The sequence below is a fragment of the Camelus ferus genome, chromosome X, assembly GCF_009834535.1.
Source record: "Camelus ferus isolate YT-003-E chromosome X, BCGSAC_Cfer_1.0, whole genome shotgun sequence".
Taxonomy (NCBI): Eukaryota; Metazoa; Chordata; class Mammalia; order Artiodactyla; family Camelidae; genus Camelus; species Camelus ferus.
Window position 1 is genome coordinate 45955779 of NC_045732.1, and position 20554 is coordinate 45976332.

At 41.5% G+C, this 20554-nt stretch overlaps 1 long non-coding RNA gene across 1 annotated transcript; it reads right to left on the reverse strand.

Annotated features, from left to right (window-relative positions):
• Window positions 1-5881: 5881 nt before the first annotated feature.
• Window positions 5882-20101, reverse strand: LOC116661967. The gene is made up of 3 exons (XR_004317928.1): window positions 19968-20101; window positions 7428-7492; window positions 5882-6638 (listed from the first exon to the last, which is right to left on the reverse strand). It is a non-coding gene; the product is annotated as an uncharacterized LOC116661967 (long non-coding RNA).
• Between the last annotated feature and the right edge of the window lie 453 nt (window positions 20102-20554).

Here is a 20554-nt window from a genome sequence, read left to right on the forward strand (position 1 = left end):
ATTTTTGGGGAGAAAAATTGTTCCTCTGGTTCCGAATGTTCACCATTTGGAAATTCTTTGTGATGAGCCCAAATCCTTCCTGTCAGGGTTCGAACTCAGGTCTGTGCACCTCAGACACCTCCTAGCCTGCCTGTTCTTTCCTCTCCCTGTCAACTCTTGCCCTTTACTCAGAGGAGCATATAGGGTTGAGGGTGAAGGCTGGCCTTGCACTTGGTCAGACGGAATAGACCATGGGGGTAGGTAGCATCTTTCTTCCAGAAGCCCTTCAGTTGCCCCACCCCCTCAGCCTCACCCTTCTCTCACCCTGGCCTGCACCAGCCCAGCTGGAATACTTGTGGTCTCTCACCACGCATTGGAACTAGGGCGCCAGCTTTGACTTTAATCTCCGCTGGCAGCTCCGTGGCATCGATAAGCCCTGAGTTTGTGGCAGAGGAAAAATGAAACCCACATTACTCCACCAGGGTCCAGCCCCATACCCAGCAGAGATGAGGAAGTCCTCCAATGGGCAGTGAGACCCCATCCCCGCGCTGTTCTCTGGAAGCATATGGAAGTAGGGTGACGGGTAGTGAGTGGTGCTCCCATGGTGAGCAATGCTCTCCTCCCTGAAGGCCCAGGAGCCCCCTTCCAGGCCCCCAGGCCCTACCCCTCTCCTCACTCAGCTGCTCAGCCCAGCCGGGAGGGCTTCCCCAGCATTTGGAATGGGGGCAGCTCCCTCCTGAGTTTGAGGTTAAAGGGGACGCCTTCTACAGGAATCTGTAGCCAAATTGCTGAGCTGTTCACAGTGACCTGGAGATGATGTTTAGAAATCTGATTTGTGATAACATAATGTTCCTTTTAAGTAATGCTGGCTGGAGAGGGAAGGAGGAAAAAACGACCAAGAAAAACAACCTTATTGAGGTTTAAAAGGGGACGCTGTCGTGGCCGCCTCCTTAATCTCCCAAATCATTTTCCTCTCTTCCCCCTTCTCCTCCTGCCCCAGACCTGCTTTTGTTTATAACAATCTCTTGGAAAGAAGATTGAAAGTGAAATCTGTTTCCTTGCTTAAATATATATATTTAAAGGGGGGAAGAAAGCCCTCTCTCCCCACCCCTTGTCTGCCCCTCGCCTGAGCTCTGTGGTTAATTGGAGGGTTGCCTGCTCTGGGTTGGTCGGTCAGCATGGACTCTCTGGTGCCCACTCATCACCCCATCACAGAAGGATCATTAAGGCAGGAAAACAGGCTGGGGGTGCGATGGGAAACCTACAGGAGGGGCTGCAAGGGTACCACTTAGCCACTGACTCCAGGAGCTATTTATGTTGCGGCTCATGACCAGAAGTTTGCTAGCGCCAGAGGTGAAGAGATACAATCTGAGGGGACAAAGGTAGACACAAGGCAGGACTTCCACTTTCATTGTTTAACATACAGTCGGCTTGGCCCAGGAGTGAAAAGAGTTGAGGAATTCTAGCCTTATCCTCTGCTGAATGAGTGACCCCACTCTCCACACCTCTCCAGGTTAGGACTTATTTTGTGACAGAGGAAAGTGAAACATCTGTGTCACAGTAGGAGCAGTTAGGGTGGCACCTGAGGGGACCACCCATTGAGGAGGAGATGTTTGTGTGGAAAGATGGACCCCGTTCTGCTGTCAGGGACATCTAGGGAGGGACCATCACACCTAGTAGAGGCCATCATGGCTATTGTCCTACCAACATTCCCCCCTGCACCCCCCAACACACAAATGTGCACACCACGTCCCCTCTCTGCTCTGCCAGGGCATGTGCCTGACACCCCAGGTGGCACCTCAAGCACCACCCACTATCTGGCCCTCAGCCGAGTGTTCCACTGCCCCTGGCCCAGCCTGAAGCCAGCCAACAGGCTTAGTAGGGCAGGACAGGGCAGGCTGAAGGGCGAAGGAGGTGCTGAAAGCCTGCCACGGAGCCAGCATGGCTGCCTGCCAGCCCAGGATGGATTCCTCCGACCCCAGCTTCTCAGGAACACCTACTTCACTGGGCCCTGGTGCTAGGACCCGCACCGGTTGGGGGCTGTGCTTCAAGAGGAGGAACAGAGGCGGCTTTTTGGTGTTCTTTTCAGGGGGTCTTGCTCCCCCTCTGCCCCATCCAGGGCATGTTATTACTATCAGAAATATCAGACATTTCAACTCAAATTAAAGTCAGGTTAAATGTCTCTGCTGCTGAAATTCCACATGCTTCCAGATGGAGAGGAGGGACTCCCTCTCAACCTGCTGCCTTCTCTCTCTCCCTCCCCAAGAGGGGAACAAAAGCATCAGTTTATAGTATTTTTTTCAGACCATTCAATCCAACCATCTCAGTTTACAGATGGGGAAACTGAGGCCTAGAGTGAGGAATAGGCCTGCTCAAGTTCACTCAAAAAGTTAGTGGCAGAGCTAGGCCTAGAATCCAGGTGTCTTGATTTCCATCCCACAGTGTTTTTTCATGGCCCACATTTGCAACCCTGTCAGACCCACAATTTCCCTTAACTTTGAAGACTTCAAAATTGCCAACAGAGATGTCCTAGCATCTCAGATGCTAGGAAGAAGTTTCTCATAACTCCTGGCATGCAAAATTCACTTCATATTGCTTGATACAAAGCCCGTTGAATCATGGACTAGTTCCTACCCTTCCCTGAGTCTCAGTTTTCTCATCCGTTAAATGAGAAATACGGGAGACCATTGTTTCCAATTGCTCAGCATCCATTCCTTCTCTTCTAATAACAGCACCCTAAATTTCCTTAGGAAGCCACCTCTCCCACGTGGTAACTTCATGTGAGTCAGCTTCATAGGTTGACAGATGACCCAGCCTTAACCAATCAGAGCATTCCACCACACTGGACAGAGTGATTGGTTTATGCAAAGTCATGTGACCCCAGCTGGACCAATAGAAATCTTCCCTGAAACTTTCGATAAAACTATAAGTAAAGAGACACTGGGCATTGATCAGCAAGAAGACATGAGCCTAGAGTTTCAGGAACTCTATAAGAAGAAGCTGCCTACGAATGATGCCTACAAGGAGAACTGGGATTCCAAGACATAGATAGACCTTATCTGAGCCTGGGATCTAGCATTGCCTGACTAGACAACTCTTGTACATTTCACTGATGTGAACTAACAAGATCTGGTTTTGGCTTAGACCAGTTTGAGTTGGATTCCTGCCATCTGCAACCAAAAGTTACCTTACTAATAAAAGAGAGACTGGAAGTATCTTATATCACCAAATGGTAGAGTTGGAAGAGACCTTAGGCGGTTGCCAGGTGGAGACTTAGGGGAAATATGATGAATGCATAAATGAGTCTGGGATAACCAGGCCTTTCATGGGCTGGTATGAAACTTCAGCTGTTTTTGCCGGCTGCATTCTTCCAGCTCCTTGCCTGTAGTAGACAAAGTATAGGCTTTGGAAGTAGATAGACCTGGCTTTGAACACTAGTTTCTCTATTTCCCATTCATATAGCCTGGGGCAGGTTGCTGTCTACACCTCAAGTTTAACCCAAACAGGTGTCAAAGAGCTGACAGGTCTAATCCAAGGAGCATCGGATAAGACACCATGACAAGACAAGACTTGGAATGTTAGGACAGCAGACATTTGCTGGATAATTTGTAAGGGCAAAGGAATTGGCAAACATCCTTACAGGCAGCTGGGTCAGGGATGAATGGGGACATCTCATAGTTGCGGTGCACAGTTCCAGGGGGTGCCATTCACATAGCCTATGATGAGAAGGGAGCACCCTAGAGCTGTGTAGTCCATAACCTCTACAAACTGACATGGTAGCCTTAGAGCTGTGACACACTGAAATTGACACCTGTGTCTTCTTCACTTAAGGCATATTCAGTTTTACTCTTTATATCTTTGAAGAAGTGGAACTGCAAGAATAATATTACCATAAGCTATTGTTGGAAATAGAGTGCAATTAGTGTTCTATTGTGGCCAAGGGACCTGGGAACACCAAAATACTGTCTCAGACTAAAGCCAGCTCTCCCCACAAGGTTCCCAGGGGAAATATAGCCACACAGAACAACAGTAAAGGAAAGCAAAGTAGCTCTCCATTGTTAGTTGAGCCTCAAACCTTAGTGCAAGCTCTGGTGCACGTGGCTGGATCATGTGGTCTAAGCTAGAGTCTTGAGAGATCTCTTCCTACCACAAGGCCAAACTCAAATCTCTGATCTTAGCTTACTCCTGTTGGCCTCATGGAAGACAGAGACAAAAAAAAAAAAGTCATGGCTGATTAAAAGCTGTCCCCAAGCTAGCACATGGCTCCAGCCACACACGCCAAAGAGAAAAAGAGGAGCAATTGACACCCTTATCCTAACTGTGATGCGTAATGACTTGACCCACTGATTGGTGGCCCAATTGGTATCCTGATAATTGACCAGTCTTCCTGGTAGGGGCAGGGGAACAAAAAAGGGGATGATAGAAGGGCAGTTTTCCCAGCCCTGGCCACAGGGACCTGGGGTGAGAAACGGGTTTAGAGAGAGTAAAATTGTGGCCTGAGTAGACATAAGGAACTCCTTCTCATATCCCAAACCTCTAGAAATAAAATATACTACATATTTTAAAAAATAAATTGCCATTCTGGAATATACTTGGTGACCAATGCAAAAAGACTATGAAGAGGACGAAATAAAGACATTTTCAGACATTCAAGAGCTCGGAAATTTTATCAGTCAAATATCCTCTCTGAAATAATCAATAGTGAATATATGCCACTGAGAAACACAATGAACTCAAGTACAAATAGGATATAAGGAGCAATGAGCAAAGAAATCAATCTGTAAGAGAAGATATCAAAACAAGAAGTGATTTGGGTGGCAGCATGGGCAGCAGAGAGCAAAGAGGGAACAGAGGTAAGAAAATATACACTAGGTCTCTTGCCTTGTCTGGAGGGAGACTAGAGATACAGATTAATGCTAAATGTTGACAGAAAATGTATGTGTTTTAGTATGTGTATTACTAATGTACAGGTAAGCCTTAGACACTTAGAAATAAAATATATACTGTTAAAACCATTTATAAGACACATATGTAAAACAAAATAGCCCAAAAAGGTTGAAAATAAAAGAAGTGAAAAATATACTCAAGAGCCAATAAAAAGAATACAGATGTAGCAATATTAATGTTAAACAAAACAGAATTCAAAACAAAAAGCATTTAAGAGGATAAAGGATATTTTATTGATAATAGGTACAGGCCACCACAAAGTTTTAACTATAAGCCTTTACAATGTATATTTAAAATGTATATTTAAAACAGAGATCATCAAATCCACAACTGTAGTGTAAAAACATACCTTCTGTAGAAATTGTCACATCAGGTGCTGACTAACTTACTAACTAAAGACTTAAAGGGTTTTAATAATGCAATTAACAATCTAAAACATATTTATGCTTGTACTAACAGACAGAAAATGCACACACTTTTCAAATGCACATTGAATACTTAGGAAAATGGATGATATATTAAGTGCCAAGGGAAATCTCAAAGAACTCCAAATAATAAAAATCATATAGGGTCACATGTTAACCACAAGGGCAATAAAATTACATTAAATGACAACATAGTGGTTTGAAATCCATGCCCCTGGAAATAAGAGAGGAAAAGCACACTTTTAATCTCATCAAAGACAAAATCAGATTGGAAATTACAAACCAATACAAGGTGGGAAGCCATAAGATCTCTGTATATCAAAACCATTGGGGTGTAGCCTAAGTAGTACTCAGAGGAAAATGCATGGTCTTAAAAGCACTTATTAAAAACAAGAAATATTGCGGATAAATAAATTAAGTTTTTAAGAACTAGGAAAAAACACAAATAAGCTAAACAAAAGTAAAAAGAGGAATTAATAAAGTTAAAAGCAGAAATAAATAGAAGAAAACACAAAAAATAGTTGAACAATAAATGAAAAAAATTGGTTCTTTGAAATTACCAATGAAATAAATGAATGTTATTTCTGACAAAGGAAAAGAGAGAGAAGACATAAATAATAATAGGAATAAACTGCAGCTCCAGAGAAAGCTGTTTTATTTCACAAATGAATTTGAAAATCTAAATGAAATCACTTGCTAAGAAAACAAATTACCAAAATTGTCTGAGAAGTAATATAAAACCAATAACCACAGGAGGAATTGAAAGGTAGTCACAGATCCACCTGGAAAAGTTGTGGTAGACAGCTTCTAAAATGGCCCACAATAATCCCTACCTGCTTCAATTCTCATTTTTGCTTAAGTTCCTTTCCTTGAATGTGGGCTGGGTCTTATGACCAGATTGTGGCAAAAGTGATGAGGTGCCACTTCCAGGATCAGGCTAGAAAAAGATTAGGTCACTTCTGTATTGTGGCAGTTTCTGCTTTTCCCTTGCTGGCCTTGATGAACTAAGTTGCTGTGTTGTGAGCCACCCTTTGAAGAGGTTCACGTGGCAAGGAACTGAGGAAGTCCTCTGGCCAATATTCAGTGAGGAATTGAGGTTCTTAATCCAACAACCCACAAGGAACTGGACCCTGCCAACAGCCACATGAGTGAGCTTGGAAGTAGATCCTTCTTTAGTCAAGCTTTGAGATGACTGTAGCCCAAGCCAACACCTTGACTGTAGGTTGTGAGAGTCCCTGAGGCAGAGGTATGCAGCTAAACCATATCTGGTTTCTTGATCTACAGAAACTGTGAGATAATATATGTCTGTCATTTTAAGCCACTAAATTTGGGGTTAATGTAATATATAGCAATATAAAACTAATACAAATATAGACAACAGGCCCAGACAATTTTCTTTATTATATAAACTGTTTCTAAGCATAGAAAAAGAAGGACAACTATCCAACTCACTCTAGGAAGTTAACATAATCCTGATACTGAAGGTGGACAAAAACAAGATATGCGAAGACTAGTACAGCTGATCACACCAATGAAGAACCCATAAATAAATATTTAGAAAACAAAATCTAACAGCATGTTAAATGAATCATAAGCATGTAGAATTTATCACCAAGAAAGCAACAATTTTTAAACGTATGCAGTACTTATTATGTACTATGATCTGTTCCAGGTTCTCGCTTCTTTGTATAATATAATCTATATTCTGTAATAAATTTATGTATGTCTGTATGTATTTATTTATATTTTCTGCATAATAGCCTGGTAGCACCTATTGGTTAGAAAACTGAGGAGGGTAGAGGTTATGTAAATCCACAGCTTGTAAGTGGTGGAAAAGCTGGGATTTCAATCCACCTCCCTATGCTGATCAACAGCAGAAATATCTATCAAGTAATTTCCTATATGGTCATATTAAGTAATAATTAAACCATCATTTTAATAGATGCTTTTTTAAAGTTATAAAATTGAATACTTATTTTTTATTAAAATAAAGCAAAGCTCTCAGAAAACTGGAAGAAACCAGAAATTTACAGCAGACATCACACATAGTGGTTAATTATTAGAAGCCTTTCTTACCAAAATCAAGAACAAGACAAGGGTGCCCACCATCACCATTCTTTTTCAACATTGTACTGAAGATCCTGGCCAATGTAATACAGTAAGAAATAGAAATTAATAAGTATAAATAGTAGAAAATCATATATAAATTATCGCTATCTGCTTTGATGATATTGTTTACCCAGAAAATCTAAGAGAAGCAACTGAAAAAGTATTAGAACAAGTAAAAATTAAGTTTTACCAAACATACTAATACATCAAGATTAAAAAATCAATAGACAAGCCTCAAATATTTGTAAATTAAATAACACACTTCTAAATGACATGTGTGGCTCAAAAAAGAAGTTTGTAGGGAAATTTTAAAAAATGTAAAACTAAATCAAAATGAAAATAAAGGTTATCAAAATTTGTGAGATACAGCAAAACCAGTGGTTAAAGGGAAATGTATAGCTTTCAATGCATACAACAGAAAGGAAGAAAGGTCCAAAATCTGTAATCTAACATTCTATCTTAGGACACTAGAAAAAAGAAGAGCAATTTAAGCCTAAAGAGAGCAGAATAGAAATAATAAAAAATTAGAGCAGAAGTCAATGAAATTGGAAAAAAGAAAACAATAGAGAAAATCAATGAAACTAAAAACTGGTCCTTTGAAAATAACAATAAAATTGCTAAATCTCTAGTCAGGCTAACATAAAAAAAGAGAGAAAATACAAAATTAAAAATATCAGAAATGAAAGAGGGGTTATCACTACTGATCTCATGGACATTAAAAGTATAATAAAGAAATACTATAGAAAACTTTATGTCTCCTAATTTGATAGCTTGGATGAAGTGGACCAATTCCTTGAAAAATAGTTAATCTGAATGGCCCCATATCTATTAAAGAAATTGAATCTGTAATTAATAACCTTCCAAAAGGAAAGCACCAGGCCCAGATGGTTTCACTGGTGAATTTTAGCAAACATTTAAAGGAGAAATTATACTAATTCTCTATAATCTCTTCCAGAAAATAAAAGCAGAGGGTACATTCTATTCTCATTCTATGAGGCCAGCATTACCTAAGACCAAAACCAGATAAAGGCATTACAAGAAAGGGAAACAGCAGACCAATATCTATTTTAAACACAGGTGCAAAAATCCTAAATATTGGCAAATTGAATACAATAATATATAAAAGGAATTTTACACATGACTACATGGGGTTTATTCCAGGTATGGTTAAAAATTCGATCAATGTAATCTGTCACATCAACAAACTAAAGAAAAAAAACACACATGATCATATCAATTGATGCAGAAAAAAAATTTGACAAAATCGAACACCCATCTGTGATAAAAAAAACTGTCAGTAAACCAGGAATAGAGGTTTCCATCCTAAACTTGATAGCACATCTACAAACACCTATAGCAAACATCATGTTTAATGGTGAGAGACTAAAGCTGACCCTTGAACAACTTGGGTTTGAACTGTGCAAGTGCACTTATAAGCAGATTTTTTTCCCAATAAGTATGTACTACAGTACTACATGATCTGAGATTGGTTGATCAACTTTGTAGGGCTGACTACAAAGTTATATGCAAATTTTCAACTGCACCAGGATCAGTGCCCCTTAATCCCTGCATTGTTCAAGGGTCAATTGTTGATGCTTTCCCCTTAAGACTAGGAACAAGGCAAGGATGTCCTCTCTCACCACTTTTATTCAACATCATACTGGAAGTTCTAGCTAGTGCATTGACACATGCAAAAGAAATAAGAAGTATAGAGACTGAAAAGAAAGAAATAAAACTGTCACAGATGGCATGATTGTCTATGTAAAACTTCCCAAGGAATAGACAAAAAAAAAAAAAAAACCTTGAAACTAATAAATGAGTATAGTAAAGTTGTAGGACACAAAGTTAATATATAAATGTCAATTGCTTTCTTGTATAGCAGCTTTGTTTTGTAAATAAGTTCATTTGTGTCCTTTTTTTAAAGATTCCACATATAAGTGATAACATGTGGTATTTTTCTTTCTCTTTTCTGGCTTATTTCACTTGTTATGACAATCTCCAGGTCTACCCATGTTGCTGCAAAGACATTATTGTATTCATTTTTATGGCTGAGTAACATTCCATTGTCTATATATACCCAGGTATTAACTTAACTAATTAGAAAACTTATGCCCACACAAAACTTGCACACAAATGTTTATAGAAGCTTTATTCATAACTGCCCCAAACTGAAAGCAACAAAGATGTTCTTCAGTAAGTGAGTGGATAAACTGTGATACATCCAGACAACAGAATATTATTTAATACTAAAAAAAATGAGCTATCAAGCCACAGAAAGACATGGGTAAATCTTAAATGCATATTGTTAAGTGAAAGGAGTCAGTCTGAAAAGGCTACATACTATATGATTTCAATCATATGACATTCTGGAAAAGGCAAAGCTATCAGAGTAAAAAGATCAGTGGTTGGTAGGGGCTCAAAGGGAGAGGGTAAGAGTTGAATAGGTGAAGCACAGGGGACTTTCAGGGTGGTGCAAATATCTGTATGATACATAATGGTGGAGATATAACTGCATTTTTCATAACCCATAAAACTTTACAGAACAATGAGGGAACTTTAACGTATGCAAATTTAAAAAATCATTTAGGAGATTGGGGGTCCAAGGGTAGAATGCAGCATGTTACAACAGAATCTAACTGTATTGCAAATGTATGGAACAATCTCACTGAAGGACAGTGAGGGGAGAAGGTATTGACCAGAGTAACTTTGGAAATCAGCATAATCTATAAGACTAAAGGTAAACAGACAAACAAACAAAAACCTGTACAGAAGCACTATACTGCAGTCGATAAAGTTGTTTCCCACAAGGGTAGGGGTTAACAATTCTGATACCACTATACATGTCTTCTGTACTGGAATGGAAAATATATATATATATATACTGGATTTGAACAATTAAGTTAATAGATGGCAGATGATGAGAACCAGGTTTCTCACTGTTGGAGTGAGTTATTGATAAGCAAGAAGAGGCTAGAATCATCCATGTGGGGATGGATTATAGTTGAAGACACCAGCGTGAACTCATGTCTAGCTTGATATATAGATCTAGATGGTTGTATATAGAAACATTTATAGATGTGTTGTATACACATGGGCTAGCATACACACAGGTATTTCTTTGTTCTGTCAGCTGACAGAGCCTAGAAGCAATGATACCTTGGTAGTAATTAGCACACCCAGTGCCCAGATCTTTGTTTGTAATACCATCCTCCAATAAAAGGAACCAGGGGTCCTTGAAATGGCCGATTTTTAGGCTGGTGCAGGAATTATATAAGATAAGCCTGGAGCATGTTGTAATATTGGAAAATTAGGAAGTACTAACCAAAAAAACCTCCCCAAACAAGAAAACAAAACCCACACAGGATTGGGGAGAATGTCAAAGGAGCACAGGAGTCAACTGTAAGAGTGACCAATGGCCAAAATAGAAATATGAACAACAAAACAAAGAAGGTAAGGGGGGAGGGTAGAGCTCAGTGGTAGAGTGCATGCCTAGTGTGCACAGGTCCTGGGTTCAATCCCCAGTACCTCCTCTAAAAATAAATAAGTAAATAAACCTAATTACCTCCCACCTCCAAAATAAATAAATATAAACAAATAAAGCAAAAAAAGTAGTATTAGATTATAACTCAAAGTGTAAAATAAATCCACATGTCCATGCTGATAGAGATAATGATTGAATATATTAATAAATGGATAAGAGAGAAATCTGTTGGTTACAAGAATTCCAAATATTTTATGTGAATACTCTTCCCTCAAGGAAGTGGAGCATAACTCCCCACTCTTTAAGTGTGGGCTGCCCACAGTCCTTCCTCCCAAAGGGCACAATATGGAAAGGGGGGAAAGTAACTTTCAAGTGAAGAAATCTGACAAACACAACTCAGCCAGATGACCACAGTTAACATCAACAGTGGTGTCTCGTTAATTTTTACCTTTATATATCAGATGAAAACGCCACTTTACCTCTATGGGCTTCCTGCCCAAAACCCATAATCCCAGTCTAATCAAGAGAAAAACATTAGATAAATCCCAGTTGAGGGACATTCTATAAAATAACTGACCAGTACTCCCTAAAACTGTCCAGGTCATCAGAAACAAGGAAAGTCTGAAAACTGTCAGAGACGAGAGGAGCCTAAGGAGACACGACAAGTAAATGTAATGTGGTGTCCTGGATGGGTTCCTGCAACAGGAAAAAGACATCTGGGAAAAACTAAGGAATTATGACTAAACTATGGACTTCAGTTAATAATAATATATTAATATTGGTGCATTATATGTAAAAAATGTATCATAGTAGTGTAAGTTGTTAAATATAAGGAAAATGAGGTATGGAGTATATGGGAACTCTCTTTACTATCTTTGGAATTTTTCTACAAATTTAAAGCTGTTTCAAAATAAAGTTAATTTAAAAAGAAATCAATAGGACCCAGCAACAACCAATTTGAAATAAAAGAGATAAATGGGCTTCTTTCACAAAAATAACAAAACTAGAAAATATCTAGGGAAAAACCAAACAAGAAGTGTGCCAGACGTATGAAAAGGAGACTATAAAATTTTACTGAAGAACATTTAAAGAGATCTAAATAAAGAGAGAAACATACATGTTCCTGGATGGGAAAATTCAATATTGTAAAGATATCAATTTGTTCCAAGCTAATCCATAAATTTAATTCAATCACAGTCAAACTCCCAGCAAGAGATTTCACAGAACTTGACAAACTGATTAGAAAATTCACGTGTGAGAGAAGCCGTGCAAGAATAGCTAAGACAATTTTAAAAGAGAAGAACAATGAGAAGGGGGACTTGCTTTGCCATATATCAAAATATTTTATACATGTAGGGGAATGAAAAGTGTGTGCTAGAGCTCATGTTCAAAATGGATAACAATGGGTGTGGCATAAACTCACACCAATCAGAATGGACCAGGGCCCTGAATAGCCAATTTAGCCTCCGGCAGGATTACTGGCCTAATAATCAGACCTAGTGCTGGGCTAGAGACGCAGAACAAAGCAACTGAATAAAGACCAAAACACATCCATGGGTATGCGGTAATCTGGTATTTAATGAAGGTGGCCTTTCACATCAATAGGGAAAGAATGTTCTATTCAATAAATGGTATTGAGGCAATTGGCTCTCCATTTAAGAAAAAAAAATTAGATCCTTTCTTCACATCACTTAAAAATTAGATTACAGACAAATTAAAAGCAAAAATGTAAAATGCGAACTATAAAACTATTATAAAAATATTGAAAAGTATGGTTATAATATTGATGTAGGAGGAAATCTTTTAAAGAAACCACAAAAAGCAAAAGCGGTAAATGAAAAAGATTGATACATTTGATGGCATCAAAATTCTGAAATGTCTGTATGACAATAGGCATCATAAACGAAGTTAAAACACAAGTGACAGATTGGGAGGAATGACTGGCAACTATTTATTCATGGTGGTCTTCCTTCATCTGTCCTTTTTTTTTTTTTTTTTTTTTTTGCTTTAGCATATCTGCAGTTGCTATTTCTGATGTCCAAAATGCTACGTCGGTCCCCAAATCCTCCTTGAGGCTTGAATGACTCAAATTTCACCTCCTCAGAGAGTCTGTCTAAGACTGACCAATCCAAAAGAGTCACGCCCACCTTTCCTAATCCATCTTGTCACCTTTTTCCCTTTTCCACATGGCACTTACTCTTATCAGAAAGCAGCATGTCTGTGTATTTGTTCACTTGTTCGCTGGCCCCACTAAGATGTGTGCCCCGTGAGAGCAAAGATTTGGCCTCTCTTGTTGTCCACTTTATTCCTCGCACCTAGCATAGTGCCCGGAAGACAATAGGTGTTCAATAAGTATTTGTTGAACGAATTCATGTAGGGTTCTGTAATTTATAATGAACTCCTAGAAATGAATGTTGAAAAAAGTAAACCATCTGAAAGAAAAACAGGCAAAGGATTTGATCAGGGAATTTATAGGAGAGGGACTACAAATATGACCAACAAAAACGTTAAAAGATGTTGAACCTCAGAATTCATCAGGAAAAATAAAACGTAAAAAACTATTTTATGAAAGTACATCGTTTGGAAGGTTTATGACAAAAACCAGAAGGTCTCTGCCCAAGTACTTGCTACAACCAATTCCCACTCCTTGGAGGCAAATATTTTCATCCTTTTTAGCTGAAAAATATTTTTCTGATCTTTTCCTCCATATTTCTAAATTATGTGCTGATATGCCTTGATTTTTCAGGTTTAGATATTATCTGTTTACTTTGCATTCTAGAAGACAAGGATTTTGCTCTCTTCTCATCTACCTGACTACACACAAGCACTTCCCTTCTTGCCATTGTCCTGATGTAGCTATATCAGTATTCAGTGCTGACATTAACAAAGCTATAAGCCCTGAGGTGTCCTATGATTATATGCCATTTATTGAATTTTTTGTGTGTTTCCCCAGAATTAATAATTGTCTCAATTTTTGTGTGTGTTTAATTGACTTTCTGTGTACCTGGCAAACTTTCTGCCAGAAGAATTAAATCTCATCTCAATCTGTCCAAACGTCTTTCCCTTGGAAGCACCTCTCCTGGAACCCTCCGTGATTGGTTCCAGCTGGCCTGCTTGGGTGCTGGGATTGCTGTTTGGCTGCATGTGGTCCAGGGACTTCCCTTTTACCACCATGTTGGGGATCACCTTGACCTTCCTCTTCCATCAGCTCTCCTGTTTCCTGGGTTCCAGATCTACTTCTTTTTGTTTTACTCTTCCCTGTATTGGACCAGATCGTTCGTTAGCTTCCTGAGAAGGGGTGAATTCAAAGTATATGTTTTGACAACTTCTTGGTCTGAACACATCTTTATTTTCTCCTCACGTTTGATTGATGGTCCAAGTATAAAATTCTAAGTTGGAAATCATTTTCCCCAAAAACTCTGAAGACATTAATCCATTATCTTCTACCTTCTGGTGTATGGTTGAAGAGTTTGATGCTGTTCTGATTCTTGAGACTTCTTTTTTTTTCTCCTTTTTTACTTTTATTAGGTAGAATTACTACAGTTTGACTGCACATACACATTATATTGCATGTAAATACATATAGATTCTTCAGGCTTTGTATGCACCTATTTTTTTTTTCTTTCTGGATCCCTTCAGGATCTCTTTGTCAAATGTATTAAAATTTCACAAAGAAGTGCCTTGTTACTCGTCATTTTGCATCTGCTGTGCTGGATACTTGTGCTGTCTCACTTCAGAAATTTATAGTTTTCCATTTTGAGAAGTGCAATTGAACTATTTCATTAATAGTTTTATTCTTTCTTGTCTTCTTTATTTCTTTCTTGTATTCTTTTTATTCAGATGTTGGGTCTCTTGGAGTGTTCTGATTTTCTCTATTTTACATTCCTTTGTCTTTTTGTCTACTTGCTGCCAATTTGATCTTCCTAACCATTTATTTAATGTTTTATTTATGTTCTTATATTGGTCATTGATAAACTCTTTTTTTTCCTTTCACTGCCTCCTGTTTTTGTTTCATGAATTCTGATAGATGCTGGTATTGCCAAAACATTTGCTATCCATACCCATCAGGCTTCTCCATGCAGAAAAATTATACTTCCTGCACTATTGGCATCAGATTTGGTCATGTTACTTGTTTTGGTCAATGCAATGTGAGTGGAATTGACATGTCCCACTTTTGAGCAGAAGCTCTGAGAGTCAATGTGTGTGTGATTCTACCATCTTTCTTTCCTCTCTGCTATAAGCCTGATGATACCCCAGAGAGCAGCTGATCCTTCAGCTCAGATCCTGGAGTGAAGGCAACATAGAGCAGAACATTAGTCAACATGCAAATAATATATGACATGAGAAAAAGGTCATTTGTTTCTGCCAGCCATTGAGATGTTGCGGTCATTTATGTTTAGTTTTCTTCTGCCCCCTGCATGTTTCAATTTTCTCTGAACTCATTTTCTGTTTGTTTTGGTCTCTGTCTTCTACATGAAAAGATTTCCTCAAGTGTCTGGTGATCCCTTACTGTCAGCTCATTTTTAAGAGGGAAGAACTAAAAAGCTTATTGATGTTCTATGGCAAAATGTAAGGGTTTTCAACTGATCACAGTAGACTGAGTTCTCTGGGCTTATTAGGGAACATCCAAATATCAGATTCCCCAAACAGGAAGCCTCCAATCTCTTGCAGGGGCGGGAGGGGAAATGATAGAGTCATGGCTGCCAGTGTTCTTGGAGCTGAGTGAGGAAGAGTCTGCTGGAGGCTTCACTGTTTAGCACATAGATTAGCATCTTATTCTCCTGCTCTGGTGATGTATCCCTGTCTTCAGCTAAGGCTGGCATCTCCACATCCAGCTTCTCTGAAGAGTAGATCTCTGGCATTCTGCCAGTCTGGAAGAAGGGATTTGGAAGTCTAATTTTTCTTATACAGACTTTCAACCAATCCACTTGTTTTCAGCCCCAATATACCCCCACTTCCAGAGGTATCTGGTGAATTTCATTCCCAAACAGTTCTGGGATTTTTATGGAACAAATCAGTCTGCTTCTGGGCTTCCTCCATTGCCATCTTGGGTTTACCCTTTCTCTGGTCCTTTTCCATCTGTTTGCCAGCTTCCAATATTTCATTGCAGTTGTCTGTCTCCTCTGCAATTCTCTTAGTCCTTTAACTTAATGTCTTTTCAAAGTCCCTTTACTGTCATTTCAGTGGGTCTTAGGAAAGGAACAGCACCCAATGGACTTATTCAATCTGCCATGTTTAACCAGAAGTCCTGAATGACCACTGAGCAGGAGAGTGCAAAATAAAACAAGAGTGAGATATACTTTTCTATCTCTCTTATTGATAGCATGCTTGATAAGTCTTGGTAAGACCTACCCCAGATCACATTAATGGCTCACAGCATACCCATGAAGAACATAGAAGGAAAATGGCATGCCCTTGGTCTGACAGAGACAGCCAATCTGCCCTTCTTTTGGGTTGGAGGGGAAGTGAGGCTTCCATAGCAGAGATGAGGGTGATGGTGTCTGTAGAAAATCTGGTTGGTGCTAAGGAAGGAGGTTCAAGACAGTTTCAAGATTAAGGGGTATTTCCACCAAATGGAGTGAGGGTTTCAAAGGAATGAAAGGGCTGGTGGAGGGTCTGGTGAAGAATCAACAAGAGGGAGGACAAAGAGATTGGAAAGGCATATTGTTGAATAAGCATGAGGCTCTTGGGGGAGGATTGTACCAGGTGGGCAGGGAGAAAGAGAGTGGAGGACAGAGAGGCAGGATGAAACATGGTTTCTCCTGGTTTTCCAGAACTGGGATGGGCCCAGACTTTGGACTCTGTCTGTCTCTAATTCCTGTTCCCCACTCAGGACCCTGACTCTATATATTCCTCTCAACTTGCTTCTCTACTCCTAAGATGGGAGCCATCCTGCCTGAGCAGGAAGGTGAGGTGGCCACTTCTTTTTGTCCCATGACCAAGCGACGAGATGGCCAACATTCTCACTCATGGTTAGTCAACCAGGCTGAGAGGGAAAGGGTGCACTTGCACCTGCGTGTCTGTTCTGAGGTCCTGGATTACTCTCCAGGGATCTGGCAGACTAGATGTGGCTACCCATCCTCACCACCCTTCTCCTCCCACCATTCAACTGAATTCCTTGCCCCCTCCCCTAGGCTTCCACAACACTCTTTGTTTATTCATTCATTCATTCATTCATTCAGTGCCAAGTGAGTATCAGACACTGTTGTAGGCTCTGGAGATACAGCAGTGAACCAAACAGACAAAAGGCCGTACCTTCCTGGAGCTGATGGTCTTAGCCTCTGCTGGTGGAGTAGGCAAGGCTCTGGGAGCAGGTGGGAGCTGCAAGAGGCTAAGGAGGATATTCCGAATCTGGGAGACACTGTGTATCTTATTCTCACTAAAGGGGAGAGTTTGCCATAGCTCATTCTGGATTTGGTGGAGAATCAAGACCTAGATTGTTAGAGTAGAAAGGGACCACAATGCCAGTTACTCCTCGCAACTCCACTGCCACGGCTGGGCCACTGTTGTCTCTTATTTCGATGACTGCCATAGCTGGTCAGAGCTATGCCCTTGCTTAGAGAAGGCCCTGCTGCCCTCCGGGACCCTTCCTCCTTCAGCCTGTTGGCATAGCATCAGCCAAAGTGATCCCATTTAAAATCCTGCACTGGGGTATAGGTGGTACAGCTCAGTGGCAGAGCACATGCTTAGCATGTGCGAGGCCCTGGGTTCAATCCCCAGTACTTACATTAAAAAAGAAAAGAAAAGAAAAGAAAACCAGCCCCTGCACTGGTTCCCATCTCACTCACAGTAAAACCCAGACTTCCCCGGGCTACCATGGCCCTGCCCGCTTTCATTCTCTTTGGATTGATCTACTGCCCTCTCCCTTTTGATAACCCTGCTTGGCCTCTTTTCTATACTTCAACACGCCAATCCCCCCCCCCCCGCCCCCCAGCCCCAGGGCTGTTGCTCTTGCTGTTCCCTCGGCCTGGAATGCTATTCCTTCAACTAGGCACGTGGCTTGCTCCTTCATTTTCTTGAGGTGTTTCCCTAAGTGTGACTTTTTCAGGGACGCCTTCCCTGACTACTCTGTTTTAAATGGAACCCCCCACCTACCTCACATTCATACTTCTCATTTACTGTTTTATTTTTTTTTTCTGGAACACTTATCGACATCCCATAGACTCTATATTCTCTGTCTTGTTTATTGTCTGTCTGCCTTCACTAAAATCCAACTCTGTCAGAGCAAGAATTTTTGTCTATTTTATTCACTGCCAGGTCTTCCTCACTTGGTCCAGGCCCATAGTAAGTGCTTGATAAATATTTTGTCAAATGAATGAATGAATGGTTAAATGAGTTGACCTGGAAGGTCATGTTGGCCTGGATTGGTCATGTTAGTTTTGAAACTTTGTTTTAGCAGCAGATGCTAAGGTTGTCTGATTCCCACCGGGCCCTTTTGCTGCACCCCTTCCTCTCCATTTCTTGGCTAGGAGAACAGGGAGAGGGTGAAACACTGGGCCTTTTCCTGAGTGGGGACATCACTCGTTCCCGGGGAACTCCTCGTTTGAATGCCCAGAGGACTCAGGCAGATGCCCGCTTTCCAGCTGGAAGCGTCTGAATCTTTGAGGTCATTTTTTTCAAAATGGAAATAGTTTCATTTCTGGTTTTTTTAATTACCAAAGGAATAAAAGTTCATAGTAAACAAATGTCAAATATGAACAAGTTCTCCTCCCCAACCCAGACTCACCAACACCTCCTCTCTCCAAACCCTTCCTACCTGCCTCGTGGCAAACTGCTTTGATTCCCTCAACAACTGTGTCAGAAATCTCTTGCCATATCAATACCTAAAGAGTGACATCATTGTTTTTAATGGCTGCTGTGTATGAATATGCCATAATTCATTTATGCAAGCCCCTGTTTTTCACGATAATGAACAGGCTGGAAATGAACATCCTGGTACATACATCTTTGCTCTCTTGACCCATTATTTCCTTAGGATGAATTCCCAGAAGTGGAATTGTTGGGTCACAAGGGCTCCCCACTGGAAGACTCCTGATACTGTTATCCAAATGTGGGAGGACTCCAGTTCTAAAGGGATTGGAGTGACCCTCTGTCCTGTATTTCTCCCAAACAACTCCCTCCTCGCCTCTCTCACACTCCGTCCTCTAAGGGTGCCCACGGAGAGCAGGGCTGAATACTCACATCGTACTTCTTACAAATGAGTTATTGTGTACCGTGTGTTGTTCTAGACACTTCACACATATCAACACCTTTAAGCCTCAAAACAACCTTAGGAGGTATGTACTATTATTAGCTCCACTTTACAGATGAGGAAACTGAGGCTATGAGAGGTGAAGTAACTCACCCAAGGTCATGCAGCTGGCAGGGAACAGGGGAGAGATTGAAATCCGGTGATCACAGATGAGAGGCTAGACTCTTAACCCCTCACTTTGCTATCCTGTCTCCAAAGCCAGGGCTTTGGAATATGATGGACCTGGGTTCACATATGGCCCTGCCTTTTCCTAGCTATGTGATGTTAGGCAAAGTCCTTCACTTTTCTGAGCCTCGGCTTCTTCAGTGTAAACCAAGTCAGAGCATTCCCATCTCACCAGATTTGCAGGAGGTATCAGTGTGGCAACAGAAAGCGAGAGGCCCAGCACAGAGTCGGCACTGCAGAAGTGGGAGTTGCAGTCCCTCCCGGCTCCCTGACCTCTCACACCTCCTCTCCCGGCCCCCATGACTGGAAATCCCGTGGGAAAGAAAAAGCAAGCTTGACTCTTCCCCTGAGGTTTCTGAGCCTGTGTTCCTGGCTCTTTCTCACGACATCTCCCCCACAAGCCAGAGCCCAGGAAGCGTGGATTGCAGAACCTCTGCCCCCACCAGCAGCCAGATAACCCCGTGGTGGCAGACAGCCGGCCAGGGCAGGCCAGCTCACACTCTCTTCCCAGTTCCCCCAACCCCGCCCAGTGCTGGAGGTGGGGCCTGGAGAATGGCTCGTTCCCCTCTCCCTGCTCCCACCTTTCCTGCTCCCTAGTCCACGGGCCCACCTCGCCTCAGATTCCGGGCCTCTGAAATCATTGCTCCAGCCCACCGGACTGGGCCCCCGGCCAGCTCCTCCAGCCCCAGGCTCGCCGGCAGAGTCTTCGCCTTTGCTCCCTGAAGACTAATCACTGTCCTGTCAGCTTGGCCCTCTTCCCCTGTATTATTGTACAGAAATAGCCCTGGGCCCGGCTCCCCCTCCCTCCCCAGCCCGCCCTGGCCCCAGCTCTCCTCCACCGGACTCATCGAATTTCCTCCTCCTCCCTCTTCTCTCCTCTCTTCTGCTCCTTCATGGCTGCGATTTGACCTCTACCTCCTGGAGCCAGGCACAAATTGGATCAGGGCTGCAGGGCAGAGGAGCAGCTCCCAGAACTCACCCCCACAACAACACACCTTTAACTCCCAACCCCAGGCCGGGACGGGAAGATCGGAGGGCACGCCAGTGGTGGGCAGGAGGCTTTCCTGGCTCTGCCTAAGCTCTCAGCCTTTGTCCTTGGGCGTAGGAAACTCCTTATTTCTTTTCCTTCGGGTGCAGTGACTTACCTACCTACAGAGAGGAGAGGAACCAGGTCCTTCCTGGGCATGACAGGCTCTT